The sequence below is a fragment of the Calidris pugnax genome, unplaced genomic scaffold, assembly GCF_001431845.1.
Source record: "Calidris pugnax isolate Ruff unplaced genomic scaffold, ASM143184v1 scaffold518, whole genome shotgun sequence".
Classification (NCBI taxonomy): domain Eukaryota; kingdom Metazoa; phylum Chordata; class Aves; order Charadriiformes; family Scolopacidae; genus Calidris; species Calidris pugnax.
This window is the reverse complement of record NW_015091362.1, coordinates 654,158-666,438: the sequence shown is the minus strand read 5'-3', so window position 1 is coordinate 666,438 and position 12,281 is coordinate 654,158. Positions and strand designations below refer to the sequence as shown.

General features: G+C 41.9%; 1 protein-coding gene across 2 annotated transcripts in view; it reads right to left on the bottom strand.

Annotated features, from left to right (window-relative positions):
- The window catches only part of CPNE1 (copine I), a 39,834-nt gene that overhangs the window by 15,503 nt on the left and 12,050 nt on the right, over nt 1-12,281 (bottom strand). The window lies entirely within an intron of this gene.

Genomic DNA, 12,281 nt, shown 5'->3' with positions numbered 1-12,281 from the left:
TCCCCCCCCCCCCGGGGGGAAACGGCGTGTTTAAAGCCGCTCTGGCAGGGGCCACCGCGCGAGCGGGTGCCGGTGACCGCTCCTGAAGGCCAGGGCCTGCCCGCGCTCCCGCACCCTGCCGGGCCCGGGGAAGGGGCGCAGACGCCCCCCGCCCCGTCCGCAGAGCCCCCGGCAGCTCCGCGCGCCGGGCCAGGGCAGCCACAGAGCCCACCCTCTGCGGCCCTGCCTCCAGAAAACACCCTCACAGCCTCCGGGAACAGGGCGAACACCAAATCTCATTCCATACCGAACTGCAGGCTCTGCTGTTCAAGGAACAGCTGTAATTCCCAAAACTGAATTTAGAAGATAGGCCTCCAAGCATCAAAACGTTCAAGAGTGGACACAGCTTGAGAGCTCTAACAAATCCCTTAAAAGTGCATACTTCATAGAGAAGTTCCTCGAGGATTCAGAAAACAAGGAAATAATTGTTTGGTCTTCCTAGCAGCTGAGTATCCACGTGGCCTCCTCACACTCGCAAGGTGCAAGTATTTCTCTCAATGAAGCAGTGAGCTTTTATTAGACAACATTTAATCCCTTAAGACCTCCCAGTCTGCAGTCCACCCTGGAGAGATGTTAACGACATTGCTTAGTATGCCATTGCACGGCACCCAGATGCTCCTGTGATGGCAGCAGGACAAAAACGGCGCTCGGTAAGAATTAGCAAAGCTTTAGGCACAGAGGATCATAGTTCAGCTTTCTACTAAGGTCGTCATCATCATCTGCTTTGATGCCAGCATTTCCCAAGAGGCTAGTCTGAAATAGTCTGGTCAACTGTTCACACTAGTTAGAGCCATCCATCTTCCACTTCAGTTGCTTTCAAACCCAATTAAGATTCACAAAAGAAACCATTGCTTTTAATAAATATGTTTCTCCTTAAATCACAAGTCACAGGTATCAGGTTTTTTCTTTACCTACACGTACCATTCCACCAGGACAGCTCAGATCTCACACAGCCCGATGTCTGCACAGTCTCCGGTTCTACAGACAACCGTACCCCTTCGGATGGCACCAGATCAGGACAGCCAGCTCCCCTGCCAGCATTTCTCCTCTATTTTCCTGTACTGTGACAAAGATTTCTGTACCGACGGGAGACAGAACCAGGAGCCACCTTTCCTCCCCACAAGAGCACAAAGGTTCAGGAGTAAAGTTTACCTCAAAGAAACAGTTCCCAGTAAGCTTTAGCATCCCCAAGCAGCACCTGTCCCCTTCTGGAAGGAAACCATCACTATAGGTCTCGAGAACACGCAAAACAAGTCAACACATATTTATTCTATGTTACAAAGACACCGATAAAGGAAAGTTTTAAGTTAGAGGTGGGAACTGTTAAACCAGACAATGAAACCAGGAGGTGAAGTGACACAAGTCCTCACACCCAATAATGTCTCATCTGCTACCTGAGTCTCTTCTCCAGATCAGCAGCAATGAAATTATGAAAATATGCCACTGTTTCAAGGACATGATACACTAATGGCCAGTCCCACCCTACTGTGTTGGATTTAATAATGGCATCGAATTTCCTTGAAACACAGTCCAGATGTTCTGCTGAACCCCAGGGAAGTTACAAAGCCCAAGGGATCCATCCTTTCCCACTACATCCTCCTGCTCCATCCAGAGATCACTGGGCACCAGCTGATGCATGTGACAACCTGGACGCGGCAGAGTCCAGCTGGGCCGGTTGTTCTGAGCGGCTGAGCAGGAACTGTTCTCCTAACAGTCCAACTCAGGGGATAACAAGAAAGCAGGTTTAACAACTATGGACAGAACCTTTATGGAAATAAAAGGGGTGGCTCCTTAACAGATTCAGATTAAAAAAAAAAAAAAAAGTATGGTTAATCTGAACACATTAGCTTGAACCACAGCCAGCAATTGTTTATATATTGCTGCCTACGGACATCCTTGAAGAGCCTACGCAAAGTTTATTTTTCACTTCACAGCTTTCCAAATAGACTATATGGTGTTCTCCAGTTTCAATCCATTCCTTGAATAGCAGCAGCAAATCCTGACCATAGGACCATTCTGGGTATCTCAGCAGCAAAAACAAGGAGTAGGTGGTCTGTAAAACACAACATCTACTTCAGTCAAGTCTGAATATCTGCTCTGCCTCTAGGTGAGCACCTTCACCCAGTTATCCTACTCACACAGTTAGTGGGAGAACTGTAAATATCTTGAAACTTGCCTGCATCTGAAAAGCTTAAAAGCTCAAAAGCTTAATATATTTTCATTCCCAAACACACACATAGAGAGATACTGAATGGGGGAGGGGAAACAATAGTGGAGTTCCTCAGCAACTAGCCCGAACTTCAGTTAGCAACTATTTTTAAATGGGATTTAATGATGACAAGCATTGGCTCAAATATTCTCTTTTTCTCCCTAAAGCAAGAATTCTGGAATTTACTTTCATTCTTCATAGTAAGCTGCATTTTGCTATAGTAATTGCATCTCTCTTCCTACAAAAAACCTGAATTGTTTATGTGAAACATATCAGTTGACTTTCACCCCCACCTCTTTCCACAAAGGCTCTGTTCACTTCCTCCACGAGGAGCGACCGTCCTGAAAGCTTTGAAAGTCCCAGCAGTCGGCACTTAGGCTTCCAACATCCTCATTCCTAATGCAACCTCCCATCCTGTTTCTTCTCAAGCAGAAGCCTGAGATGCTTTAAGTTTCCATGTTCTGAACTTCCACATAACCCTGCAACATCTCCTTGGCATTTCGTCACTTTGAAGCTGCCCAGCTGGCACGTGCCATCTCACTGCCAAGGAGCAAGCACTGCACCCCAGGACGGCTCTGAACAGCACGGACCGATGCTCCATCACTTACCGGTGCTGAGCAACAGACACGGGACCAGAGAAAAATCCCTCTAGTGGTTACTGTGCTCCAACAGTGCACAAAGGCTCTGATCCCACTAAGTACACAGTTTGGTGTAATTAAACTGAAAGAAGTTGGAGTTTTATTATTTTTATTAATAGCCTTCCTTTTTTCCTTGGCTTGCACTCAAAGAAAACCTATCTCATTCAGCTTGTAGATTCCAGTCAACATTTCAAAAACAAATTTCATGTTGTTTCACCAAGTCTTAATAGTATTTATATTAATTCATACATACAACATAAATTTAGCTTTTAGATTTGCAACAATTAATCTTTACTATGAGAAAATATTATTTACATTTGTTGCAACATTCATTTTTCTATTTTCTAACAGTTTCAGAAATTCTAAAATTCATTGATTTCTTATTTCCCCCCCTAACAACCCTCCTTGATAATTAATATTGATGTCTATTATTTGAAACTTCTGGTTTACAGAAGACAATGGGCATTTCCAAAGCAAAACCAGCAGCTAAAGCAAACTGCTTTCCTTAAAGGTATTAAACCATTCAATTTATAAAGGATTTATTATAAATTGATCCTTAACAGTTTGCAATGATGACAATTTAACAAACAATTTCTCCAACTTACTTGCCGCTAGCAGATTTAGGGACAGCATAGTCTGGAAGTCACAAAACTATTCTAGCAAGAGAAATTCAGTTTGCCAAGTAAAAATGAATCCCAAATGTGGTATCAAATTCAAACTCTATTGAAAGTACATAAAACAGAGCTACTGGGTGCATCCCAGCATAATGGGTTCAGAAAATGCAATGTAAGGAAGCCACTGCGTCAGTGCAGTTGTTAGAAACAGCCTGTAAAATCACAACTGGTGTTATGTTACACCACCACCATCAACGAGTTATACTGACAATAGCCACACACATCTGATCCAATGCTCTCACAACTCAGGGATCTCACTGTTGAGAGGTATGGCCTGTGAAGTTTCATCTTGAGCTGAATTCTGCACATTCCCTTCTCAAGCGAGGAGTTTCCAACACTCGGCTTCAGATCCATCAGGCACCTATATTTTTTTACTTTAGTTAGAATTGCACATGATGTAACACCACATTTTGAGGATAAATAATACATCACCCATGCTATTCCTACAAACTCTACAGTAAAATATGATCCACAAAAGTCTGTAAGATCCCGAGAGCATACTCCAGAGGTCTTGCACTGCTCAACCAGACATCATTCCGAGTTATTCCAATAAAACACAGAATAGCTCCAGACTAAGTATACTTTAAGAAGTGCTCAGACAAACCAAACCAAGGTCCAGTTTAAAAAGTCAAAATTATTTTTACTATGCATACCACCTCTTCCCTGTAAAGATCATGAACTCCAACAGTTGAGCAACACACAGAGAAAGATTTCTACAAAAAAATCAACTTCCTTTCACACAGAAAAGAACATTCTCCAATGTAAACAAAATCAATTCCATAGACAAGTTTAATATTCATTTATAATTATCCTTCTAGTGATTCTGCTTAATCAAAGCTTAAAAGCAAATCAAATAGAAGAAAGCACTCTCCACCCATGCAAGCTCCAGAACAAGAGTGCTGACAGATTTTACTGTCCCAATTCAGACCTTTGGAGGGTCTACATTTCCCCAAAATGCCATGTGTGGCTGCTTGAAGCATAAACAAACTCCTCTGTACTTACCCCTCTGCAGTAGGGGTTAACTAAGGATCAAGTGCTGGGACACATAAGGTGAGAATTACTGAATTATAACATCTCCTAGCTTCTTCCCACTAAACCTGAAAACCAGAGGCTCTCCTTTCCCCTTAGGCTGGGAGGAGGGGGTGAAGAAGGGGGGTTGTGACTCAGATCACCCCAGTATGTCAGCTCATCACAGAACACATGGAGTCACCCTGAGGACAGAAAAAAATCTACTAACTTCATGGCATCGACCACCACCAGTAGTATTTTTAGTAGTGCCAGGAGTGATGTCTCCTGGAGGCAAAACGTTAGCGTTATCACAGAATCCAGTCTTCTAGGTCAACTTGGTTTCACTGTTCCACGTAAGATGGAATATAAGCAAGGATTCAGCACAAGAAAATCTGCAGGTTGTTCCTAGTTAATCACTCTAATAAATTCTCATCAACTATATCATGCTGTAAAGGATACCCAACATGCTCTTATTTCAGTGTTCATCAATTACATATTCATTTAAGAACTCTGTTAACTCAAGCTTGAGGCTTTAATACATATGCTTAACAACACCCAATTTCCAATGAGCTTATTTGCTACTGAACTGACTATAGCTTCTGCCTTACATTCTGCTTACAAACACAACACAAATGCCAGTAATCCCACCACGGAAATTTTCACCATCCTGGCCTTACGCTACCCAGCAACCCAAGAAATATACCCCAGGACATGTAACAGACCATCCCAGTTAACAAATCTTGCACTTCCCAACAACCTAATATAGTCCTCTCCTTGTCCATTGCTTCGTTTAATCCCACATCTTCCAGTTATCACCCTACTTTCTTCAATACAGCTTCTTCTCTTCTCCTTCCCATATCCCTGAATGTGCAGACCATCAGAAGCAATGCTTTCCCACATTACTAGTTCAATTTGCAGGGGGCAGCCAGCTACATTTTGGGTTTTGATATCACAAAGCTGATGCTAGTGCTGAGGTAGCGTCAGCATCACTTCCTAAATGTATTATCAAAATAAAAATTCCATTGTGATCCTACTTTTCTGAACCTCATAAGGCTCTAAAAGAAAACATAAAGCTAGGTTTGCATCACTAGATGCACTAAAAAGCATGTTTATTTTAAGATGAGATTAAGAGTCTCATGAGAAAGACCATGATCTACAAAAATTATTAGTAAATACAGCCTCTTTCCCAGCTGTCCCATGGGCCATAGAGCCTCATCCCACAGCTCAGATGCTCTGCAGAGAATATGAACAGCTACAATTTTTTCTACCATTTCATTATTCCTGGGGGTTTGGAGATGGGATGGTTAAGCCCAGCATTACTACAGGCAGAAAACAAATCAATATCCTCTAGACTGTGTTTCAAGTTATCTGTCGCCATACATCTTGACTGATCAAAACTTTGTGGGAAGAGGGTTAAATAACTGTTATTACAAATTTGACAGAAACAAAAGACAATTCCTAGTCTTGAAAAGTCTTCTTGAAAAAGAAACAGAATACTGAATACTACTAAGAACACCTTTTTAACGAATCTGCTCTGCCAGCATGATTCAGTCTTGGTAAGGAGCATCCATGGTCCATCAGCCAGCCTTCCCTTCAGGATGAGAGCTCCCATAGACAACAGACAGACAGCGGAGAGCTGATGAGTTCCCTACAGGCAGTGCTGACCCCGAGCCACCCCAAGGCAGGACCAGAGGGGAGGACAGCACAGCCACCAGCCCAGACAAAACTTTCCCAGCTCTGAATTTGTCTACAAGCCTCACACAAAGAGGTTATTGGGTTACTGACTACTGTCCACCTAAGGCAACCAAATATGCATGGCAGTTATGACCTAGTTCTACTTCCAGAGCTGTCTCCACAGGAACCCTAAAGCTCCAGTACCACCAGGACAATTTGGGTTTTTTGTATCTGAAGGCAGCCTAGGGGAACAAGTGCTGAGTGTGCAGTGTGGGAACCTGACCTCCAGGACAGTCACGGACACTGAGAAGGCAAAGCTCCCATTTATGATAATGCAAATAACAAGTTTAGGACAGTTTAAAAAAAAGCCGAAATAAAGCCCAAAAATCACAAAGGGGATTGCAATTTCCAGCAGAAAACGCAAAGAACTTCAGTCACTTCATCTTCTTTACTGCAGCTCTCCTCCTGCAACAAACAAGAGCCAGGTCCCAATTCTAAGGAAATAACACCTTCTTCTACAAGTTCATCTTTACACTGTTCAATGTTCACCTTTTAACATACACACTACCGAGATCCCTCTTAATCGCAACCAACAAGTTTAAAGAAAGCCCTGTGTGCACCTTTACTACATATATATTCTCCACTTTTCTGAGAAACATTTTACCAAACAATATCACATTACTGAAGACTTTTGGTGACCACGTAGTACCAACAGCCACTTAGTTAATGTGAAGTTTGTGGTATTTCTTGTTTGTACCACACTGCTTAAGGCCAACCAAAAAAGAAGTCTGAGATACCCCAGATGAATTCTTTAGACTATTCTCAGTTGCCCTCGAGTTATTACTGCACAGTGACAACTTTTGCCTAAAAAAAATGAGTAAGGACACAAGCAGTAGTGACCTTTCAAGTTTTCATGCATGACAGAAACACACTATCTCTCACATTATATAATTCAGGCCGCCTTCTTTGTGAACTTTAATCTTGGATCTAGCTCTTGAGAAAATATTATCCAGAAAAAGCCACCCTAACATCGCTTCTGAAGCACTGGTAAGAAATTGATTTCTCTGATTTATTCATTACAAGTTCAACTTTTCTTATGCCAACATTCTTTCAGTTCCTTTTTCTCCTTCTGAGTATATGCTGCTTGTTAAGAAAGAGATTCACACCCCCATAACACTTTTCTGCCACTTAATTATTACCATATGTTATAAGAATATCTTCACTTTTCCGTATTAACGATAGAGAGTAACAATGCTTCAACTGAATATCCATTTTTCAAAACAGAAAAATCTACAAAAAAAGCTACCATCACCAAAACCTGACATCAAAGAAGTACAAAGCAAAGGACACGGCAAAGGATTTTAAAAGTTTTCTCTACCCCATCCAGACTAACAACAGAAGTATTTAAAGGCCACGAAACACCACACTGACCTTGTGCCCCTTTTCTGTTCTCCAGATCCAACTTCTGACAGTGTACCTCCCCACAAGCACAAACCATTATGACAGATTCAAGCTATTCTGCTTGTCTTGGCACCAAGTGGGCCAAAACGACCATACAGATCTCCCTGCATTAAGGGAAAAGAGATACCACAAGTATAAACAGATATTTCCTCAAGCGCTTCTTCCCTGTCTGCCAGCCATAGTACATGTACTTTTCAACCTATACCCTAAAAACGATGGTTGTCATTAAGTCTGGATTTGCTACAAAAATGTTCCACACCCTTTAGGAAACATGCCTTTGCAAGGTAAGCACCTGCAAACCCATATAACCCAATACTGGTAAGCCTTAGATTGTCCCACAGGTCAGCATCTTCATTTTCTCAAAGTCAAATGAATAGTTCCAACAAATTTTTAACAAATATGACCAAGATACGGCAGAGTGAAGCTCTGTGAGCAAAAACCTCTGATGAAAAACCTAGAATCAATTTAACACCTGTAAAAGCACGAACTGAATTCTATTTACTGTAGAGAGACTTGGAGCTATCACCATTAGGTAGAACCTGGAAACTCGGGTCCCAAATTGCACGTTCTCTGGCAGCAGAGCACTATCTGCATGGTAGGAGAACGGCTGAGTAACAGGCAGCACCAGGACTAAACGTGAGATGGCATCTCGTTCATTCCAGATCCTTCGCCAACAGGGCTTTCATGTGTACCGAAAGGAATAGCAGAGAGACCTAAACACCACAAAAAGCTTAAAACAATATCTTTTTTCACATTATACATGTAAGTGACCTTGGAGCGTGGGCTGCTTGAAAACATTCAAAACAACAGGCTCTTACTGCCTTCTAAAGACTAAACACAAGGGAGAGGAAGGTTCCATATGACGCCAGCACACTGTGGCTGGAGAGGAACTCCATTAGAGAGACTCCTCTCACAGTTACAGAATTAAATGGTAATACTACTACTGTCACATTCAGTCAAGTCACAGCACTGAAAACAGCTGGCATTTCATGGAAATGTATCATTACCTGCAGACTCATATTAGGATTTATATTACATTGATTTATTATTGGTTTTGTTTAAACCAAAGCATTTTTGGTTTCAGAAAACTTACTCCTGCTTCTGCTTTAAGATATTTTGCAGACACAAGTAGGGACAAATTTTAACATGAAAAGTAGTACAAGCCATCCAGCAGAAGGAAAACACCACACACTCTCCTTTGCTCCCGGAGTAATTAGGGTAGCCAAATGCTACCTTCTCATTCAAAGAAATAGGCGTGATACATTGCCTGTGTTGCAAGGAAGAAACACCATTTGGATTTGGATATTAACAGTCAGTGTCAGTTATCCAACGGGAGGGATGACTGCTCAGATGACAGAAGAGGCCTTCAAAAAACTCAGGATGTTTGTACAGTACATCATGGTGGTGTGTATGTAATTTTTTCAGATATACTTGAAGGGCTTTTTTCCTGTAAGAGATACGGCCAGTTTACTCAAAATGTTTTTATATGCACACAGAGACTATCACTGACTTAAGTGGCAGCCACTACAGTAGTCTTTAAAAACCTTAAAACACACTTGACCATCAAACCCAATTCTGATTTACAGACTAAAAGTACGTAAGACTGTGCAGGGCTCAGGTTTAACTGTTTAACAGCAAACCATTTAGATCAATTACAGATGTCACACATTCTATCATTAACACCTGAATTTATATTTCAGATTAGTTTACTCACTGTTCCATTCTGCTCTTTTTCACACAAGCTCAGTGCTGAGGTTCTGAACCATGTTCTTCTTTAGATAAGGGCATCACTTGGTTGTTTTTAATAAAGCCGCAAAGTGAAAGCTTAGCCTCAACCTTTCAACTTCAACCCTAATGCCATTTCACCGATGTTAACCCTGAGGGGTCTTCAAGGTGAGGATGAAAACGTTCTGCTATTGACTTACTGGTTATTCGGAGACAAATGAGCTATACACCACCACCCTGTAAACACGCTTACATCACCTTCTGAAAGCATTCAAGTCCATAGATGTAATGAGCTCCAAGTGTTACAAAACCCACTCAATTTATTGGTTTTAGACTGGACCTATAAGACAGAAGTCTGACTCTGCAGTGCTGCTGGAATATAGGGGGTGAAGCCTAGGCAAGTGAATTAGTGACACTGAACAACTCCGCCTCCCCTCCTTAAAGAAGGGGGTTTACCCTACATTCAGTCAATGAACTCCAAGTGACTAATTTAATTACTGTCCCTCAAGAGAATGGGACTTACAAATACTGCCCTTTTACCAGAAAAAAAGGGCTAATAATGAAATAGTATCAGCAACCATAATTTTCACTTTTGAATTGAGATTCCTGTTCAAACAGGCAACACTTATCACATTCCATATCCATCCTCCCATCAAAACAAGCAGCAATGCTTTGGTTATACTGCTGAAAACAAGAAGTTTTGTAAAAAGCTCCCATTATGGAGCACATTCTGGAAAATGCCACCACAGCAAGAAGGTCACTAAGCAAATGGGTACTTGCACAGAGGCTTTAAATCTTAGTGACAGCAGTCCTACAAATTTTATCATAAAAGGTACTCAATCAAAATTACCTAAAAGGAATTATGAAGTAGTTTAGGTGCCTACTATAAGGCTATTTTCCTTCCAAAATCTGCTTAAGTGACTAGAAAGCATTTCTAAGCTTCCTACTGTCACGCAGAGCAACACTACATCCACAGTCAGATTTAATGGGAAATGGCTGGAATGAAACTAATTGTTTGAAAGTATGAAATAGCTAGCTGGAAGTTCTGCCTACCTTTAAATGGTCAGAAATCAGAGCAATACCGTCCTACCGATTCCTTGGTTAACAATACTGTAACTACAACAGGAAGATTTCAGAGAGTCACCAGCTTTCCAGAAGCAGTAACTGGTCCAAAAAGCCAGACTATGCCAACCGAGAGTTTCAGGCAGGATCAATTCCTGTTTTCCCTGTGCAAGCCTTCCAAGTTCTGAATTTTCAGTTTTAAACTTTATAGGGAAAGTGTACTCCTTCAACCATGTACTGTAAAGGCAATCCCCACTCTACCCCTTGAAGTTATCCTGGCTGTGATTGCTTATCAACTGGGTGAGGAACTATGGCCTAGTTCACTGGCAACTCCTAACAAAAGACCTCTCAAAAGTTAGGGGAAAACAGTGAAGCTGGTGTCAGAGTGATAAATACAGAATTACTAAATTGATTTTGTGGAAATCGGACTCATGTTAAAAGGAAATATATTCACCATTTCTGAAAGCTTACATGAGAGCATACAAGAGAAAAACAGCCACAAAGGAGTAAGCTTTGACTCTGCAGAAGCAGTAAAGGAACCCAGGCCAGAATTAATCTGGTTGCTTCTCTCCTAAGCTGCCATGCTGTGAATACATGAATAAAACCAGAACAATAACAAAGGAAGCTGCACAGACACGAGCACCAGTGAGTGAGAAGGGTCACAAGCTGAATCCTCTGACACAAACGTTCAGTCTGAAGCTATGGGAAAGGAACACTTTGAGGGCTGCTCTTTTTATGTATGGTCTTTATACCCATGAATGAAAAGCATCCAAGCCAGAAAGGTGGGAAGCACTCCCTGCACAAACAACACCCAAATATTCCACAGAGTAACAAAGCTCCAAGAAAATTACTGACAAAGTCACGTGTATAGAAAATAAGCTCCAGTACACCTACCTGATGGTATGACAGGGAAAGAGCAGCAGAGTTCAGTACACAGCCACAAGCCTTAAGCTGAATGCATACTACCAACCAACAGATTTTCATTCCTTGGAAAAGCCAAATCTTTCAACTACAATCATGTTCTCACCACCAAAAACAGATAGAAGAGAACCCCCTAAGCTTGCTCATCCTGCAGAAGTATTGGACAGTTTCACTTCCCCTTCGACCAGGAGGAAGGGCCATTCACTCTGTACACAAACTCTAGCTTGGTTTTCCCAAAACTATGGAAGAACATACAGCTACAGAAGAGAAGGGAGCATCTGCAAAAGGGCAGAGACCAGCAAATATATTTGGCAATGTTGTTTCCAGGCCTGAGACACCACTTCTGAGAACCTCTTACAGCAGGAGAATTTAGCATGTCTTTTTTTTTTTTCTCCTTTTTAAAGACCTGCACAATATCCAAAGAAGCAAACTGACATAAGACTAATTTGTGTTAGACTCAAACTAACATTTCCTAATATACCAGCCCAGTTTCAAACCAGCTTCCTGCCAACTAATTACCTTGTCAAAGATAGAAACTAGTCTTTCGCTTGCTTTAGAGTCTGTATTAAACAGGAATTGCAATCCTTTCATTCAGCATCTAATCCACGTATCTGGATAATCATCCTAAAACTCCTGCTCTCAGAGCAGTCCGTTGTCCAACCAGCGGGCTAAGTGGTCTGTAACACACAGCCTCAGTTCTGCACATCAGGCCAACACCGCCCAGAGGTGCGCACTGCTGCACAACACACTGCAGGAAGCAGCAGCTTTGGAACCACCACAGGGAAAGACTAAGCAGAAACTGAAACTGTTACTTACAGTTAACACCACTGGTGTGCCCAGGTAACTGGATTAATCCCCCCCCCCCCCCCC